General features: G+C 42.9%; 1 protein-coding gene across 1 annotated transcript in view; it reads left to right on the top strand.

The window, feature by feature from the left end:
• Nucleotides 1–8,929: 8,929 nt before the first annotated feature.
• P2RY10 (P2Y receptor family member 10) overlaps nucleotides 8,930–18,583 on the top strand; it is a 42,674-nt gene continuing 33,020 nt past the window's right edge. The window contains exons 1-2 of the mRNA XM_069986885.1: nucleotides 8,930–8,989; nucleotides 10,759–10,830. The gene's annotated coding sequence lies outside the window, so the exon portion shown is untranslated. The remainder of the gene's footprint in view (nucleotides 8,990–10,758; nucleotides 10,831–18,583) is intronic.

The raw sequence follows: 18,583 nt of genomic DNA, 5'->3' as shown, positions 1-18,583 counted from the left end.
ATCCCAGTCCCCTTTAGTGTCACCCCAGTCCCCTTTAGTGTCCCTCAGTGTCACCCCAGTCCCTTTTAGTGTCCCCCAGTGTCACCCCAGTCCCCTTTAGTGTCCCCCATTGTCCCTCCAGTCCCCCAGTGTCACCCCAGTCCCCTTTAGTGTCCCCCAGTGTCACCCCAGTCCCCTTTAGTGTCCCCCATTGTCCCTCCAGTCCCCCAGTGTCACCCCAGTCCCCTTTAGTGTCACCCCAGTCCCCTTTAGTGTCACCCCAGTCCCCTTCAGTTTTACCCCAGTCACCCCTCATCTATACCTGTACTACTACACCCCCTATCCACTATACCTCCACTACTACACCCTACGTAGATGGAGGCACAAACATGATTTCCTATACTATATGGGGCCTCTGTTACACTGGAAATCAATACAGTTGTTGTCTAAAATATTAAAATAGTATCTGATGCTGCAGGGAGAAAATGTTCTGTTTATTTAGCAAAAAAGGAAAAAAATCGAGATTTAAATCGAGAATCGTCAAAAAATTTTAAAAAATCGAGATTTAATTTTTTGCCCATATCGCCCAGCCCTATGGTTAACCTAAAATCGCTCCAATATTACACAGATCCGATCGTTACACTGAATGATTAGTGAACAAATGCGGAACTTGAGCGAACGAATGTGGAATTACAGCGAACGATTAACAATAATATTAGGTTTAGATCTAAATCAACGATCTATGACATATGAACAATATTTCGATTATTGCCTGGAATTACACAGAGCGATTTATCATTTAAATTCGAATGATTTAACGTTTTTCCGCATGATAATCGTCCTGTGTAGTATTGTACAATTGATGTCATGATTTTTACTACATCAGTCTCAGATGTTCAGCTGGTTCGCATATAGTAGATGCATTGTGGAGAAAGCATTCTAAATTGCAAGTGGGGTTTTTTTATGGACTAAACATAGGCCATACCGATAAAACCCTTAAAGGGGTTATCCACTGGAAAGAAAAAATAATCTTCAAAATTGACTGGTGTCAGAAAGTTATTTAGATTTGTAACTTACTCCTATAAAAGAATTTTAAGTCTTCCAGCACTTATCAGGTACTGTATGTCCTGCAGGAAGTGGTGTATTTTTTCCAGTGTGACACAGTGCTCTCTGCTTCCACCTCTGTCCGAGACAGGATCTGGATTGGATATACAGAATAGTAATTTATAAATATGTATAACTTTCTGACACCAGTTGATTTAAAAATATTTTTTTCCAGAGTACCCCTTTAATGATGCAGTAAATTTTCGTTTTTACACTTTAACTTTAGCCATAACCTAAAGAAAAGCTTAGGCAACAAATAAAAAAAATCTATATTATACTAAACTATACTAAAACTTATACTATTCTGCATAGAGTTAGACACTACTGTCCATTGTCCTATGGGATCTGACTCAAACATAGAAACATAGAAGATTGGTGGCAGAAAAAGACCACTGGGTCCATCTAGTCTGCCCTTTTAGTATTTCCCTTCTTATTACCTTAGAATAGATATATGGTTATCCCAGGTAGGTTTACATTCACTTACCATAGATTTACCAACCACATCTGCTGGAAGTTTTTTCCAAGCATCTACTACTCTTTTAGACTTTAGCAAATAAACAGGTATGGAGGACACTGGAGTTTGGAAAGACAAAAGTTCCAATAACCTTTTGAATTAACCTAAAGAATAAAGTGAGATGAGAATGATCATTTACCAATCTGAAAACCTCCTCTACCCTGCAAACACTCAAACAACTAAAATACAGGAAAAAAGTACACATAAAAAATAATTTTTGGTGTAGAGTAAGTAAGTGTATTCACATTACTTACTGACAGCAGCTCCCTGTGTACCTCACAGAGCTGAAACCAGACTCCCCTCCTCCAGGCTCGGCTGCCCTGCTCTGTGCTGTTTCTGTCCATAATATGGCTGACATGGAGGAGCATGTGACCATGCCCTGCCCTCTGTGTCCTCCATAGACATATACAGGCTCAGTGGTGGACACTGGGGGGCGGGGCATTGTCACATGCTCCTCCATGTCAGCCATCTTATGGACAGCCACACAACAGAGCAGGACAGCACAGTCTGGAGGAGGGGAGTCTGATATTAGCTCTATGAGGTACACAGGGAGCTGCTGTCAGTATATACAGTGAGTGCACTTACTAATACTGTACACTGAACTATTTACTATAAAGTGGCCAACCCCTTTAAGCAATTTTTGAGCAGAAAGAGGAGACAGCACAGACAAGTTTTATACTGGAATATAGCAAATGTGCAGCATCTAAGCCTGTGGATGGTGCGGAGAACAGCACATAGAGTGAGTGTTCTTAAAGGGGTATACCCATCTTGGACACTTGTGGCATATCCATAGAATGTACTATAAGTGTCCTCTAGAAGCAGGTCCAACCTCAGGGACCTGCGCCTTACAGAGCAAGGGCTCCCTACCCCCCTCAGCCCTGTTTGTAACCACTACAGGTATATGGGAGACCAGAAAATAGCCAAATTCAGCAAGGAGAGTAATGCACCTGTCTGGTAGATCCAGCTTAGAAGGTGAGTGTGTGCATATTGAAAAAAAGACAAATTTGGTCAGCTCTCCTAGAACACCATTCACACTAGGCTGGAGCATGTTGCTATGGCTGAAATTGTAAACACAAAAACACAGAAAAATGCAACAGCTCACCGCAATGGCAAGATACAGACCCACTACAGACATGAAAATAGTTGAAAGCAGCCCCCCCAACTGCCAAAAAAGTTCCCACAAAAATAATGGGTCTCTTGGTTACCATTTGCAAACATTGTAAACCACCCCACCACGATAAGGTGGCCTCATGCTCGGGGCGGACCCTACACTGTAATGGCCTCTCCTTGGCGTACAATACGCCTATGCTCTGGGTATGCAAGATCCGTCTTATACCTGCAATAATAACTGTTCCACCTGGGTGTGCATATTCTCATCTGTGCATGTGCATATAGTGTGTGTGTGTGTGTGTGTGTGTATGCAAAAAGTAGTAAGTGTAAATAGAAAAGGTTGTGTCCATATATACATCTGTACATGTATGACACTGTAACTTTAAGGGGGGGTTGTCTGTTTGAGTAGAGAAAAAGACCCCTTAAATCCTTTCTGTCCAATCCTCCATTACCTGTGATTCCCTGTCACTATTCAGAATCCCTTCTACCTCTCCAATCCCACACCAGCTCTCTGATCCTCCTCTCTAATTTCCTCTGCCCATCACGTCTCAGATTCCCCATCACCTCTCTGATCTCCTGCTATCCTTCTGACTCTGCTTCTCTTCTTTGATTCTCTGCCACCTCTCCAATTCCCTGTCACCTTTCTAAATCCCTGCCACCCTTCCAATCCACCCTCTTCGATTGCCTGTCACCTCTCGGAATCCCTGCCACCCCTCCAATCCTCCTCTCTTATACCCCACCACCTCTGATGCCCCGTCATCTTTCTGATTCCTTGTTACTTCTCTGATTCCCTGTTAACTCTCTGATTCCCTATCACGTCTGATTCCTTATCACCTCTCTGAATCCCTGCCACCCCTCCGATTCCCCCTCTCTGATTCCCCACAACCTCTGATGCTCCATCATCTCTCTGATTCCCCATCACCTCTCCAATTTTCCACCACCTCTACTGCTTGTCACCTCTCTAATTCCCTATCACCTCTGATTCCCTACCACCTCTGATGCTCCGTCACCTCTTTTATTCCCTGTCACCTCTCTGATTTCCCATTACCTCTCTGATTCCCCCTTACCTCTCTGACTCCCCTAACCTCTCTAATTCCCCATCACCTCTCTAATTCTCCATCACCTCTCTAATTCTCCATCACCTCTCTGATTCCCCATCCCCTCTCTAATTCTCCATCACCTTTCTGATTCCCCATCACCTCTCTGAGTCCCCATCACCTCTCTGATTCTCCATTATACGCCAACTAGAATTACTTGAGATTCACATTTAAAATCTATAAGAAAAGTGACATTTTAGAAGAGTTACTAGAATTAGGGGGATAAAGTATTTAAAGCCAAATCTGAAAAAAGATAAAGTTCCATGATGTTATCTACAGCAGACCGGGCTGACCATACAGCGAGTAGTTGTATTACAGTATATACAGTAAAGCAAAGCAGAACACACACCAGTGCTCATACATTCCGATCACTGTAGAGAAGGTTAATACAGGATTGTCCTTTATGGCTATTAGTTTGATATAATGTGACATTTCCCGTCAAGATTTCCCCCCCGATACTACAAGTAGTATAACATTACAAACCTTATTAATCTCAGAAGCCATTTGTTATTAAAAAAATATATATATGTGCCTCCTGATTTAGATCAGTGTCTGGTCCTTCTTAGGATATGTCAAAAAGATTGGATGCGGTTGGATGGAATCCAGGGCACATGTACACAGTCAGACTGTGTTGAGAGCATAATGGTTGTCTTTTACGCAGGCCAAAGCTTGCAGGCATGTATTTGCAGTTGCACAGGAAAAAGCCTTGTGGTTGATACTCTCACATAAAATGAAACTTTACTGCCATGTGCCAGAAATGAACTGAAAGGATCCACTATTTTGTAATCAAACGTTTTTTGGAAATTATATAGAGGTCATATGTTTACCGAGACTCCAATGTGTCCAGTTAGACAGCTATTTAATATTCTCCAAGACAGATGAATGGCCAAGGAGCCCCCCGGCCGGGGTATAAATAGCCAACTAACTGCTTCACTAACTAATAGTTCAGTCTGGGTGACATCTTAGGTACACACCGCTACGTCCTATACAAGCCATTCTCCACCAGGTTGTACCTTGCCAGCAACGGAGAGGCCAAGAAGAGGAGTTTGCATGGATATCTTCCCAGGTGCATGTGGGTGTTCCTTTCTAGAGATGATCAAACAGCGAACTTGAACCATCGGCATTTGACTCCTGCAGTCTTCCCGTTCCGTGGGGAAGGTGGAGACAGCCCGAGTCCCATCTGGAAAACAGGAATACAACCTATGGCCCAGGCTGTATTCCTATTTTCCAGGCAGAACTCGGGCTGTCTCCACCTTCCCCACGGAACGGGAAGACTGCGGGAGTCAAATACCGACAGTTAAGTTCGTACGAACCTGAGCGTCAGCGCTGTTCAGTCATTTCTATTCTTTTCTAGGTCAGGGTTGCTTCCTTCTCATATAGTAAGGGACAGAATACAGAGGAGTATGCCTTCTTATACAAGACAGCACATCTAAAAAGGGAACTTTAGGTAGAAGTAAACCAATTTGAAGAAGCTGTGGGATAAAAGGTTATACCTTAAAGCGAATGTATCAGCAGGTACATCGCTTAAGATCTTTACATCGGTGATGCTGGTGCCGTTGTCTTTTCTTTCAACCGCGGACTGGTTTCTGTGCAAGGCGCCGATCTATTCCCGGTCACCGACCTGGCCTGAAGCCCTGGAGGCGGACCCGCCTGCCCTCGGTGCAAAACCCCTCATTGATTCTAATGGAACCGCGGGGAGGGCAGAACGTCACACTGAGGGCGGACGGCCCTTTCTCCACTGCTTCAGCTGGGCCAGTGACCGGGAATAGACTGGCGCCGTTCGTGGGAACTAGGCTGTGGTTCCCACGCCTAGTGGCATAAATTTTACTGTTGTAAAGATCTTGCTGGTACATTTGCCTTGGCTGTCCATGCATGATGGGAATTGTAGGTGTGCCACAGCTGGAGGGCCTAAGGTCCCCCATCCCTGCCTTAAGGCATCATGCATGAGGCTACTTCTTGGAAATTAGATCATCAAAGTCAACTGGGTATAAGGAACAATAAAGAAAACAATAAGATCTTTGAAGCATCTAGTCTTCTTGGTTATAGTTAAAGTTGAGCATGCTCAGGTGCGATTGTTCGGCAATTGAAAACTGGTGGCTGCAAAAGTTAGATGGAGCCCATGGAATTCAATTGTAGCTCAACTCTAGTTATAGCTATGGGAGTTGTGTGACCATGGGGGGAGGAAGCTGATGTTAGAGGAGGCCAACTGATTCTTGTGGTTCTGCAAACAGCGATGTCAGGATCATGGTATCTGGAGCAGGACAGCTGGACCTCAACTACTGTCCTCTTGTCTACATCAATACAAATAAGGGGGAGCACTCTTGATGATAACCTATGACTCCTGTGTGTAGCGTTAGGGTGCCCATGGTGTTGGTGGAAGTGATGGCAGCCAGACACACCTGTAATCATGTTATGTAACACTTACTTTACTGAAGAGAATTTCTGTTCCAGCAGGGAGCCGGTTACAGTCTTTTTTAGTAGATGAGTAGATGGGTTTTGCGTATCAAAGGCGGTTTTGTCCCTTGTTAGCTGTGAGTAGATGAAAGTCTTGAGAGATAGTCTAGGTCTAAAGTTCACTTATATAGATGATAGGGATTATTTTCCTAAAAGCTCAGTCCAAGAAATGCTTACCTGAAGTAGACGATGGTTCCCTATAATGACTGGTTAGAAGAAGCTGAAGTCATTGATGGTTTTGTGCTACAATTCCCTATTGCAAGATGTAGGGTGGTAGAACCTGTGGCGTGTCACACTGCACTTTTTCTGCCTGGAGGCCCACAATTACACCAGTAGAGCATCTTATTAAAAATTGGAGATGTCCCATGTAACAACGAACCAAAGAGTGATACCGTCAGCCCATGATCTAGATGGGCTATTGAGAGTTGCACGCTCTTATGTATCCACAACACACACGCAACGTTTTAAGAGCTTCCAACCTCTTTGTCAACCCTCAAGTGTTGTGCTGAATGCTGTGCTGGATCAACACAGTAGGGTTTCTGTAGGTTGTACTTGATGGACTCTTGTCTTCTTTCAACCCTATTAACCGTGTTACTACGTTTCTATATTGCACAAGTGAAATGTATCCAGGCTCCTCCTGAACTCTTGTAGTGAGTTCACCATACTTGACACAGGTAATCATTCTCCAAAACTGCACAGAGATCTGGTCATGCGTCATAGACCTGGTTCTACACCATTTGCTTCTGGAGATGCAATGTACCATGCACTTTAGATGGACTGCAAAAGTTGTAGTTAGCTTTTCTTCACATAGGGCAAGTGTGCTGCTCCGGCTGTGTATGAAATTACCCTTGTCAGTCACAGTAGCTTGTTGCCTCTCTCAACACCCAACACCTGGGGCCCGTCATCGAAACTATTGAAGGAAACATAGTTTTGCTTCCCTATAAATCACTCCTCAAATCATATATAGAATAGTACAGTTCTGTATAAAAGAAGGATATGGCTGCACTGGAGGGGGGTAGTACTTTGGTAATGAGAACCAAGGGTGCTATTTGTAGTAAAGTGTCTCCACAGTTAAGAAAAACACGAACGTACGAGTACAAAAAAAAACTGTGATAGAGTGCTAGGTCATGTAAAATAACAATAATCTATGATGCAAGATATAAAGAAAATTAGGATGTAGGTATAGAAGTACTGTATTGCTCAGGTGGGACTCCCTGGTGTTGGCATTCCCAATGCCAGGAGGAACAGTCGCTACCACTATATAGTGTTTAGGTTCTAGTCTGGGTTATACAGGGTATGTCAGATGTAGGTTGTTTTACAGGCTAACTAGATGTAGATGGATATATTGATGCAAGGTAGCCTTTAGTTTAGTTTTAGAGACAGATGATAGCAAATAGGTGAGGCAGGTTAAATTATCCAGCGTGGAGCACATATTATGCCAACTTCCATCTTCCTGACGCATTTCCCCAGTAATATGGGTCGGTTTCCTCAGGGAGTGGGAAATATGGTTACCTGCCCAAAGTTTATACTGGTGGAGCAGTGTCTCTGGTGCAAAGCATATAGCTAATGATCCAGGGGTGCACATTAAAAGCTATGAGGTTGGAGGTGCATGTCCCAGGGGACGGGGATGTTGATGATAAACTGGAGCAAGTACAGAGTAGAGATGATCGAACACCGGAAAAAGTTAGGTTCTATCGAACTCGAACCTTGTCGAACCTTCCACATTTGATTCCCGATACCTTCCCATTCCGTTGGAAAGGAGGAGACAGCCCGGGTAGGCTGTATCCCGGAATTCCAGGCGGTACTCAGGCTGTCTCCTCCTTCCCCACAGAATGGGAGGGCATCGGGAATCAAATGCGGAAGGTTCGACAAGGTTAGGGTTCGATAGAACCTAACTTTTTCCGGTGTTTGATCATCTCTAGTGCAGAGAAGGATGACCCTTGTAGTGAGAGAAGTGCGTGGATTACAGAACCAAAATAGATTATCAGGCTTTGGCGGAAGGGGGGTCTTATGGGCCTAATCACAATGTACATATATGAATGGACAGGGATCTTTCTAGTGATATTTTTACGTCTAGACCCGTAATCATGTGTCGAGAGTGTCCTTTACATCTAGAGGAAAGAAGGACTCATCATAGGGGATGAGGATTCTTAACTGTAAGAGCAGTGAGGGCATGGTACTCTCTACCACATAATGTGATGGTTGTTTCACTGAACAAGTTTAGGGGGGCCTGGATGATTCAGGGATGATATTTGGAATTGTTCCCCTAGTACAGGACTAATAAGGCCTTGGTTCATACAAAGTATTTTGGTCATTATTTTTAGCTAAAACCAGAAATAGAACCAATATGGTGAAAATTTATAAAGCAATGAGAATGTACCCATTCCTTACTAAAAGATCATGAGGGAGATTTATCAAACATGGTGTAAAGTGAAACTGGCTCAGTTGCCCCTAGCAACCAATCAGATTCCACCTTTCATTCCTCACAGACTCTTTGGAAAATGAAAGGTGGAATCTGATTGGTTGCTAGGGGCAACTGAGCCAGTTTCACTTTACAACATGTTTGATAAATCTCCCCCCCATGTGTGAACCCAGCTTAGGAGTTGCTGCCTTCCTGTGGATCAGCACAGTAGGATTATAGGTTAAATCTCTGTGCCTTCATGTATACATTAACAATTATAGCTACCTACAATAATTATATTCCATTACTTTGAGACGCCTTTGTAAATCGGTGAGTCACACATCTTGCCATTGCCTGTGGTCATTCTCAATATGGTGTAAAATATCTCATGGCCGTGGCATAGGCTGCAGAACTATACCCCCATAGACTGGAGGTGCACTAGCATACAGAACTCACACCCTATTTTAAGCCACTCCCGTGCGCCATTTCCAAAACCCCGTAAATCACACAGCTCCTTAGTAGGAGGAATCTCCGCAGCTCAGTTGTGAATAGATGCATTAATAATCCAGCATGTGTCCTGTCCACACAACACTACTCTGACGTTCTGTATCAACACCCTGGTCATTGAAGCCGTGTGGTTTATAGCTCCAATCCCCCAATAAAGCTTTGTTCAGAATGAAAATATTCCCTTGTGACAAATAGGGCGGATAGCCGTGACAGTCAAACAACCTATGAAATACAGTATTGTGCTTCCTATAGTTTGTAGTTATTACAACCTTTATTCAGTATACAGTAGCAAAAAAAGCTAAAAGCAGAAGATTACACAGAGGACTCAACAACTAGAATAAAATCTTAATATTAAAGGGGTATTCCACTCAAACATAACTTTTCATATGTTGCTGCCCATGGTGAGACAGGTAACAACTCATTCCATACTTTTTATTATCTATTCAGTCTCCTTCCCCCAGTTCTCAGCTGCTGATTTCTGCTGAAGACACAAAAATCTGTGTGTGAGCTTTTCTGTCTGACTCCCCCTCCTCTCCCCTCCCTTCTGAGACGGCTGATGTAAACAAGTCCCTGGCTGGCTTTATCTGCAACATTGTAGCTTCTTTGTAATGCTGGGAGGACTAATCACAGTGAGTTCATTAGAAACTTGACCTCAGAATAACCCTCCCAGCATTATAAAGAAGCTGCAATGTTGCAAATAAAGCCCGCCACAGATTTTTGTGTCTTCAGCAGAAAGCAGCAGCTCAGAACTGGAGGAAGGAGACTGAATAGAAAATAACAAGTATGAAAGGAATTGTTTGTCTCACCATGGACTGCAACATGTTAAACGTTATGTTTGAGCAGAATACCCCTTTAAATAACATAATATCAAATGTGTCAGTATGTTATTTGCCGCCTTTTGTAGTTTTGTGCTGCCATACATGCAGCAATAACCCTTTGGTAGCAATATGGCATTATTACATCATTACAAGATTTTTACATCAATAGACGGGCACCAGCTCCGGGATGCCGATGCTGCGGTCCTTTTTCTGAACTGCGGCCCGGTTTCCGCACACGATGCACAGCTTTCCAGGCATGATGGGAGTTGTAGTTTTGCAACAGTTGGAGAGCCAAGGTTCCCTACCCCTGGTCTAGATGCTTAGCCTCCAATATATGGCTCACAACAAGCTGACGTGCCTTAGGTTGAGCAGACATAGTAAACACAATACACTATTGTGAGAGGCTTCTTTCCTATGAGCAGTCAAGTTCTTAAGGAAAAGTGTGCACTCCGGAAAACCCTTTAAAGTGGCTTCCTGGGTGGAGCTTCTCTTTTAAGTTTCACCATTCTTCACAACTTATCTTCTCTATTAACAGTATGAGAGCAGCCAGTGGTCTTGAAGCGACGCCCCATCTCGCCATCTCCCGTCCGTCAACAATAGTAATCAGCGTCCATCTGGCTTTTACGTTACACATAAGGAAATGATTCAGGAAAACAATTCTATTTTCCCCCTATTTGTTGTGAGCGACCCTCGGCTAACTGAAAACACTTGTGTCCTGCGCTTTTCCTTTGTGACCTTTACCCTAATTCCGAGTCTTTTCTTTGACTCTTACAGAGAGAAGAAGAGGGAAGAGATTCCAGTCTGGTGGTGGAGCAGCTCACACTACGGTTACATCATAAATCTGAGGTGGGATTCCACTTCATCCATCATCTTAAGGAGTTCTCAGTGTCCGACTGAAGATGGGAACATGCAAAACATAAGTGCAGGTGTTTGGTCTGTGAAGTCATTGGGATTGTTTTCTGCAACCTGATGGTAATAGTTCTGACACATCTTTAGCTCTGTATTGTATTGTCTATTGTTAAAGAGTAACTTTTCCTTTTTTTTTTCTTCAGGAAATCAAGTAGTTTTGCAATATACTCTCTTTTTTTTTTTTTTTTAAGTTTAGCCTCTTAATGACTGCCGAAACGCCTTTTTACGGCAGTCATTGAGGGTACTTACTCTGGGCCCACCATGTTTTCACGGCAGGCCTAGAATAAGTGATTGAGGGGATCACGGGATCTCAGCTATTAGTATGACATCCGGGATTCCCGTTGTATCTCTTAGGAACAGTGTCGGACTGGCCCACCGGAGGGCCGGAAAATTCTCCGGTGGACCCCCAGCTTTAGAACCTACACTAACACTCACTCACATGTCTTTTCTCCTTGGTTTTTCATTGGTGGACCCCCAAGATCATTTCCTCTGGTGGGCCCCAGATACCCCAGTCCAACACTGCTCAGGAAAGGCGAATCCTCCATTCCTGATTAATCCTTTACATGGCGCATTCAGATTGTGACCACGACATGTAAACCGTTTGCTGCTAGAAAATTACTGTATACCTATTATTTAGCAGGTGTCTCCGGTTCACGCGTCGGGTGGGTCTTGTGAAGGCCCCAGGGCTTCTGTGTACCCAGCCATGTCTGCAGCAGTGTATTACAGCAGTCATCTAACGATCACTAGAAAAGTCCCCTTGTGGGGCACAAAAAAAAAGTAATAAAAGTAAAAAAAAAACATAATATAATATAATGGAATAAAATAACACCCCCATACAATAAACAACACTTTGCATTCCCTTCCTCTATATAAAAAATAGAAAATACCTGAAAAAAAAAATAATAACATTACTTTAACACTTATCCAGCACAGTAAAAACAAAAACCAACACTACAATTCCACTGTGGCATTAATTTACCCCCCCCCCCCCCCCCCCCCCCCCAAAAAAAAAAAAAAAAAAAAGCAAACAAAATGGTACAGATAAAAAGTACAACTTGTTCCACAACAAATATGCATATAGAAAAATTAAAAGGTTATGACACTTGATCATGGAAAAATAGATAAATTACTTAGGCATTAAGGCCCGGAATATGTGACAGGGGATGGAATTAAATCAATATTATACATGGATCCGAAATTAACTTTGCCTTATCTACTACTACTATGGCTCCGATCATCCTTGAGGGAGAAAAGTGTGTGTGGCGATCAGCGCTCAGATTAGGGATTCCGGGATTCTTGCATGTTTCGACCTTCAACGTGCGACCTTTCCTGTGAAAATAATTATTTAAAAATAATAAAACAATGTGATTTTCTGGATTTTTTTTTTTATAGATTTTGTCTCTCACAGGTGAAGTGTACCCACAATAAAAATGACATACCTCTCCATTAGTAGGTGGGAAAATGTGCAAAATATGTGATGGGGATGGAATTAAATCAACATTATACATGGATCTGATGAAGAAGGCAACCTCGAAACCCGTCATGCGAAATAAACCTCGCCTTATCTACTACTGCTATGACTTCGATCATCCTTGAGGGAGAAAAGTGTAAGTGCCGATCATTTTTAGTGGGTGGGAAAATGTGCAAAATCGACAATGTATGAAATACTTATTTCCCTTGCTGTATATACTACCAATGGTATATACTCATTTATGGATGATATAGAAAGACAATTGGGAGATCACTAGATAAACAGGAGTTGGTAACATGGTTAAAAAGTGGTTATATGGTTACAACCTAAAGAAACATGGAATGAATGGAGGGGTCCGGTCCGGGCGGAGCAGGGGGGGAAACTTTCCATCTTGTCCCAATTAACTGGATGAAAAACTTCAAAGAGCAAAGTTTTAATTTTGGGCTGCGATAGTTTACAAGAAACTGAGAATGATAACTTGTCCTCCAAGTAATAGCCGGCTCGGCCATGGGAAAATACAGGGTTGCTTAGCAGTTCCCCGCTCAGTTTTTTTAGTGAAGTGCTGCGGTGTCAGGAGGCGGACAAAAGGCTCTTTGACATTCTCTTCTTTGGTGGAGGATAAATTAGAGGCAAATCTTTTGGCTGTGACAGTGCAATGCCCTGAGAAATGAGAAGCTTCATGATGTGAATGATCCCAGTCCCTTTTACATTCATATAAAGACAAAGAGAAAAAAATCTGATGTCATACAGTCAGGGCTGCGGTCATAGGGGACTCTCCTAGTCCTTTGTACTATGCCAGCCGTTGTGTGCCATAAGTTATAAGAACTGGAAAATTACAGGATAGCCCTCCCTGGAATAATAAAAATATATATAAATATGGTAAATATAGGACTGTGTCAATAAAGTTTTATACATTTCTGATCTGTTTCTGAGTTTCTGCTCCGCTGTTTGTTTATACATTACCTCTCCTTTCTGCACGGGATCCCAGGGTCCTGCTCTCCCGGCCGCCCAGTGAGTTTTCAGCTGCGAGTCGGTACGTGTGAACATACCCTAAGGATCCATTTACACAGAAAGATTATCTGACAAAAATTTGAAGCCAAAGCCAGAAACAGACTATAACCAGAGATCAGGTCATAAAGGAAAGCCTAAGATTTCTCCTCTTTTCAAATCCATTCCTGGCTTTGGCTTCAAATCTTTGGCAGATAATCTGACAGATAATCTGTGTAAATGGACCCTATCGCTACACGTAATAGGACCTTAACGAAAATTTGTTCCTATGTCGTTGATTGCATCTTTTGAGGTGCCCATAAAATCGTTGTTAATCTTTCGCAATTTTTTTCGGTGGATATACACATAGATCATTAATATACCAGAAAACAATCATGCTAGCAATAGATCAGGATCTGAACACCCAGATTCTGATTGATTAAAACCTTTAACATTTTTTGAAGTGGTACTCCAGCAGAAATCTTTTTCTTTCAAATTAGCTGGTGTCAGAAAGTTATACAGATTTGTAATTTACTTCTATGAAAATCTTAAGCCTTCCAGTAGTTATCAGCTGCTGTATGTCCTGCAGGAAGTGGTATATTCTTTCCAGTCTAACACAGTGCTCTCTGCTGCCACCTCTGTCCATGTCAGGAACTATCCAGAGCAGTAGAAAATCCACATAGAAAACCTCTCCTGCTCTGGACAGTTCCTGACATGGACAGAGGTGGCAGCAGAGAGCACTACGTCAGACTGGGAAGAATACACCACTTCCTCCAGGGCATACAGCAGCTGATAATTACTAGAAGACTTGAGATTTTTAAATGGAACTACATAATACACTACAAATCTATATAACTTTCTAAAACCAGTTGATTTGAAAAAAAAAAGAAAAAAGTTTTTTTCATTGTATAACCCCTTTAACTTTTTTTTTTTTAAGTGACAGTACCCATTTAAGGGCTTCCACCACCTTGTGTTACATGTTCACAAATAGAGTTGTTATTATGTCATTGTATAGAACTTTTCTGATGTATACCAGCCAGACGCTGACCCCAATGAACACGCTTTGCATGTATATTGGGAGCTTAGGGGCATTCAGGGGCATTGCCATTTAGGCTTTGGAGGAAGATGGATGACAGGCTTTAATTCCAGCCCCTTTGTTGTCGTCCAGCTTTCCCAGTGACAGATAAATCTTAGTCTAGGATCAGAGCAGCCTGACAGAGATACATGCAGTTATGTGTGATGGGAGTTCCGGAATCTTCTCCATAGAGTGTTACAGCCTGTAATGATCTCCCATTAGACTGGAAAGTTTCCACCTATAACTGAGAGGACTCTGTGTTCTGCTCCAACCCCAACAACCTCCAGGGATTAATACAAGGTCTAAATGACCTAGCACTAAGGCTTTGAGGAAAATTAAAGGGACAATGTGGAGAATACTCAGAGCTCATATCACAGGACAAGTTCCTGAGTTTGTGCTACAGCAGAGAATATTACACTGGGGGGAAAAATCATATATATATATATATATATATATATATATATATATATATTATGCAGACTGGTAGTAAGGAGTGGGAGTATGCACGTGGTGTTACAGCCAAATAAATATTAGATTATGTGCTATAATTTATTTACATAAATCCACAAGGGATTCTGTTACCCACTGAATTATATCGGTATTATGTATTATGCACTATATATATATATATATATATATATATATATATATATATATATTTAGTATATGTTCCAATTACCATTCTAAAACAAACAACAAACAAAAAAAAGAACAATACCATATGGTCCTCAAAAAAACTTAACAATGTAACGTTAGTAGGAAAAATAGGAAGAGAGCTCCCTCTAGTGGAGAACCAGTGAAGTGCTAAATAGAAAAGTAGAACACATAAATCCTATGCCTACTTGTCTGGATCCTCTTTACATGTGCAATACATTTGTAAATATTGCCATTTCTGCTTTTTCTTTACAAAAATAAAAGTATATGTATTTCCATGTTATTCTAGAAATGACTTAAGTGTGGTTATTATGCATGAGCATTTTAACCCCTTAAGGACCGGGCCAATATGGTTTTTTGCGTTTTCGTTTTTTCCTCCTTGTACTTAAAAGGCCATAGCACTTGCAATTTCCACCTAGAAACCTGCATGAGCCCTTATTTTTTTGCGCCACTAATTGTACTTTGCAATGACAGGCTGAATTTTTGCATAAAGTACACTGCGAAACCAGAAAAAAATTAAATATGTGGTGAAATTGAAAAAATGCATTTTGTTTATTTGGGGGGTATTTGTTTTTACGCCATTTGCCCTGGGGAAAAACTGCCATGTTATATATGTTCCTCAAGTCGTTACGATTACAACGATATATAACATGTATAACTTTTCTTTTATGTGATGGCTTGTAAAAAATTCAAACCATTGTTTTTTGTTTTTTTTGTAAATCAGGCTTTTATTAAAAGACATTTTGTAACAATAAAGCAGAAAAAGAACATAGTAATGGCAGACAAGTCAGAGTCCAACAGACAGTGGGCACTCAGATGCGAACAGTCCAGAAGAAAAGAAATCCGCGGTGTCCATTGTAGTGAAAAAGTACGTTGGAACGTTTCCGCCTAAAGTGGCCGGAGACATGGGCTTTTGCGTCCACCATTCAATGCAATATCATAACAGAATCGCCCATTTAGGTGGCCAACAGGTCAAAACAAGTCTCCAAGAGAGAGGAGAAAGAAAAGTACAGTATAGAAAAGAAGGAGCGAATAGAGATGAAGGAGGAAGAAGAAGAAAAAGAAGAAAAAGGAGAAAGAACGGGGGGGGGGTAGGGGGACAGGGAAGGTGAGGGAGGGATATGCGGGAACAGGGGGGGCCATGACATCGCAAACGCAGGAGCCGTATCGTCCATGACCGGGGCCAGGAAGAGGGCTGACCCTCATCCTAACAGCTCACGTGAGCCATCTTGCAAGGGAAGAGCTGGATTTGAAAGTGAGCCACGGGAGCCAGGTGCGGTCCACTTTTTTACTGCGTCTGTGCTCCTCCGCCGTCAAGGATTCTATTCGATGGAGGAAGTCCATCTCAGCAAGCCACTCAGCAATGGAGGGAGCCGCCGTGGACTTCCAATGCCTGGGAATAACAGCTTTGGCAGCCATCAGGAAATGACGAAGCAGGCCTTTCTTGGTGGCCAAGGAGGGGCCCGGGACCAGGGAAAGCAGAGCAAGAGCAGGAGAGGGGACCAATGTCCTGTCCGTTAATGCGGTGTAAATTTCAAAAACTGCATCCCAGAAAGGGCGCAGGACAGGGCAGTCCCACCATATATGAAGCATGGATCCCACATCCGCCGTGCAGTGCCAGCACGTGTCGGGCACATCCGGATAGAACCTGTGAAGCAGTGAGGGACAACGGTACCATCTGGTGAGTATCTTGAAATTTTTCTCCTGTGCATGACAGGCCAGTGGCCATTTATGCGTCAGGGTAAAGATTTTTTGCAAGTCTGACTCAGAGAATGTGACGCCCAGGTCTGTTTCCCATGCTGAGATAAAGGCCAGGGCAGGATCTGCGTCCTTGGCTAAGAGAAGATGGTACAGCTGGGAGACAACCCCCCCAGGTGGCGACGGCAACAGGAGCATAGACTCCAAGTCAGTCCGTTCCATGATGCGGACTCCTCCCGGGAAGTGTAGGGTAAGATAGGCTTTCAACTGTGCATGCTGTCAAAAATTCAAACCATTGTTAACAAAAATATGTTCCCTAAAATCGCTCTATTCCCAGGCTTATAGCTCTTTTATCATTTGGTCTATGGGGCTGGGTGAGGTGTCATTTTTTGCGCTATGATGTGTTCTTTCTATCGGTACCTTGATTGTGTATATGCGACTTTTTGATTGCTTTTTATTACAATTTTTCTAAATTTGATGCGACCAAAAGCGCAATTTTGCACTTTGGGATTTTTTCTTACCGTTTACCGTACGAGATCAGGAATGTGATCAATTAATAGTTTGGGCGATTACGCACGCAGCGATACCAAACATGTTTATTTATTTTTATAACATGGGAAAAAGGGGGTGATTAAAACTTTTATTAGGGGAGGGGGCTTTTTATTAATAACAACACTTTTTTTTTTTTTTTTACACATATACTAGAAGCCCCCCTGGGGTTAGGGTTATTCCCCCTGGGGTTAGGGTTATTCCCCCTGGGGTTAGGGTTATTCCCCCTGAGGTTAGAGTTATTCCCCCTGGGGTTAGGGTTTTCCCCCCCCGGGGGACTTCTAGTATAAGTACAACGGCTGCATCAGGTAATCGGATCCAATTACCTTATTAGCGGGCACTGCGATCGGACCATGCCCACTAATAGCCGCGGCCACGGGCTACATGCCGCACCCAGGACCGCAGCGGTTCAGAGTGGGGTCGCCGCGCGGCCCCGCTCTGTGCACCCTTAACGACCGCAGGACCTAAATATACGCCCGCGGTCGTTAAGGGGTTAAAGTGTGCCTGTCGTTATAACTTTCAAAGTCTAAATCAGCAGATGTGACATAAAGCAAGTGTGCAATTTACATTCATTATTTTTGTTGTTATTATGCTGTAAAACAAAGCTGAACTTACCAGAAATCCTATCTCCCTCCCTGCTCTGTGCCTTCCATTTGGGGAGCAAGTTTCCTTGCTTCCCAAATTATTTCCTAAACATAGTGTATCAATAAGGTGTAGTTTATATTACACTACATTACATCTTCCATAGACAATACAGTGCCATAGACTTCTACATATAGTGAGCACACTGCTGGACACTCCATAGAAATTACAACTGATTTGTGACGTCACGTTTTTTTAGGGAATTTGAAGCCTCCCTGATCCACTAAATTAACCCTTAGGCGATCCTGGACGTACCCGTACCCGCGCTCTGAACCCGGGTGCCGCTCGTAGCCCGGGACCGCGGCTATTAGCGGGCACGGTCCGATCGCCGTGCCCGCTAATACAGTAATCGGATGCAGCTGTCAAAATTGACAGCTGCATCCGATTACCGAATGCAGCCATTCCCTGGTGTCTAGTGGGGACGTTGTCCCGGAGGAGCGATTCACACATCTTACCCCTTCCGGGGTCAGCGCCGTAATGGCGTTGATCCTGGCTCGGCACTTGATTGCTTCCGGCTGCAGCTGCCGGAAGCAATCAATGTGCCTATCTCATGATCTATACTGCATATCTATGCAGCATAGATCTCAATGAGAGATTAGTGCACTTATACTAGA

Source organism: Dendropsophus ebraccatus, chromosome 10, assembly GCF_027789765.1.
Source record: "Dendropsophus ebraccatus isolate aDenEbr1 chromosome 10, aDenEbr1.pat, whole genome shotgun sequence".
Classification (NCBI taxonomy): Eukaryota; Metazoa; Chordata; class Amphibia; order Anura; family Hylidae; genus Dendropsophus; species Dendropsophus ebraccatus.
This window is presented reverse-complemented; position numbering and strand designations above follow the sequence as displayed.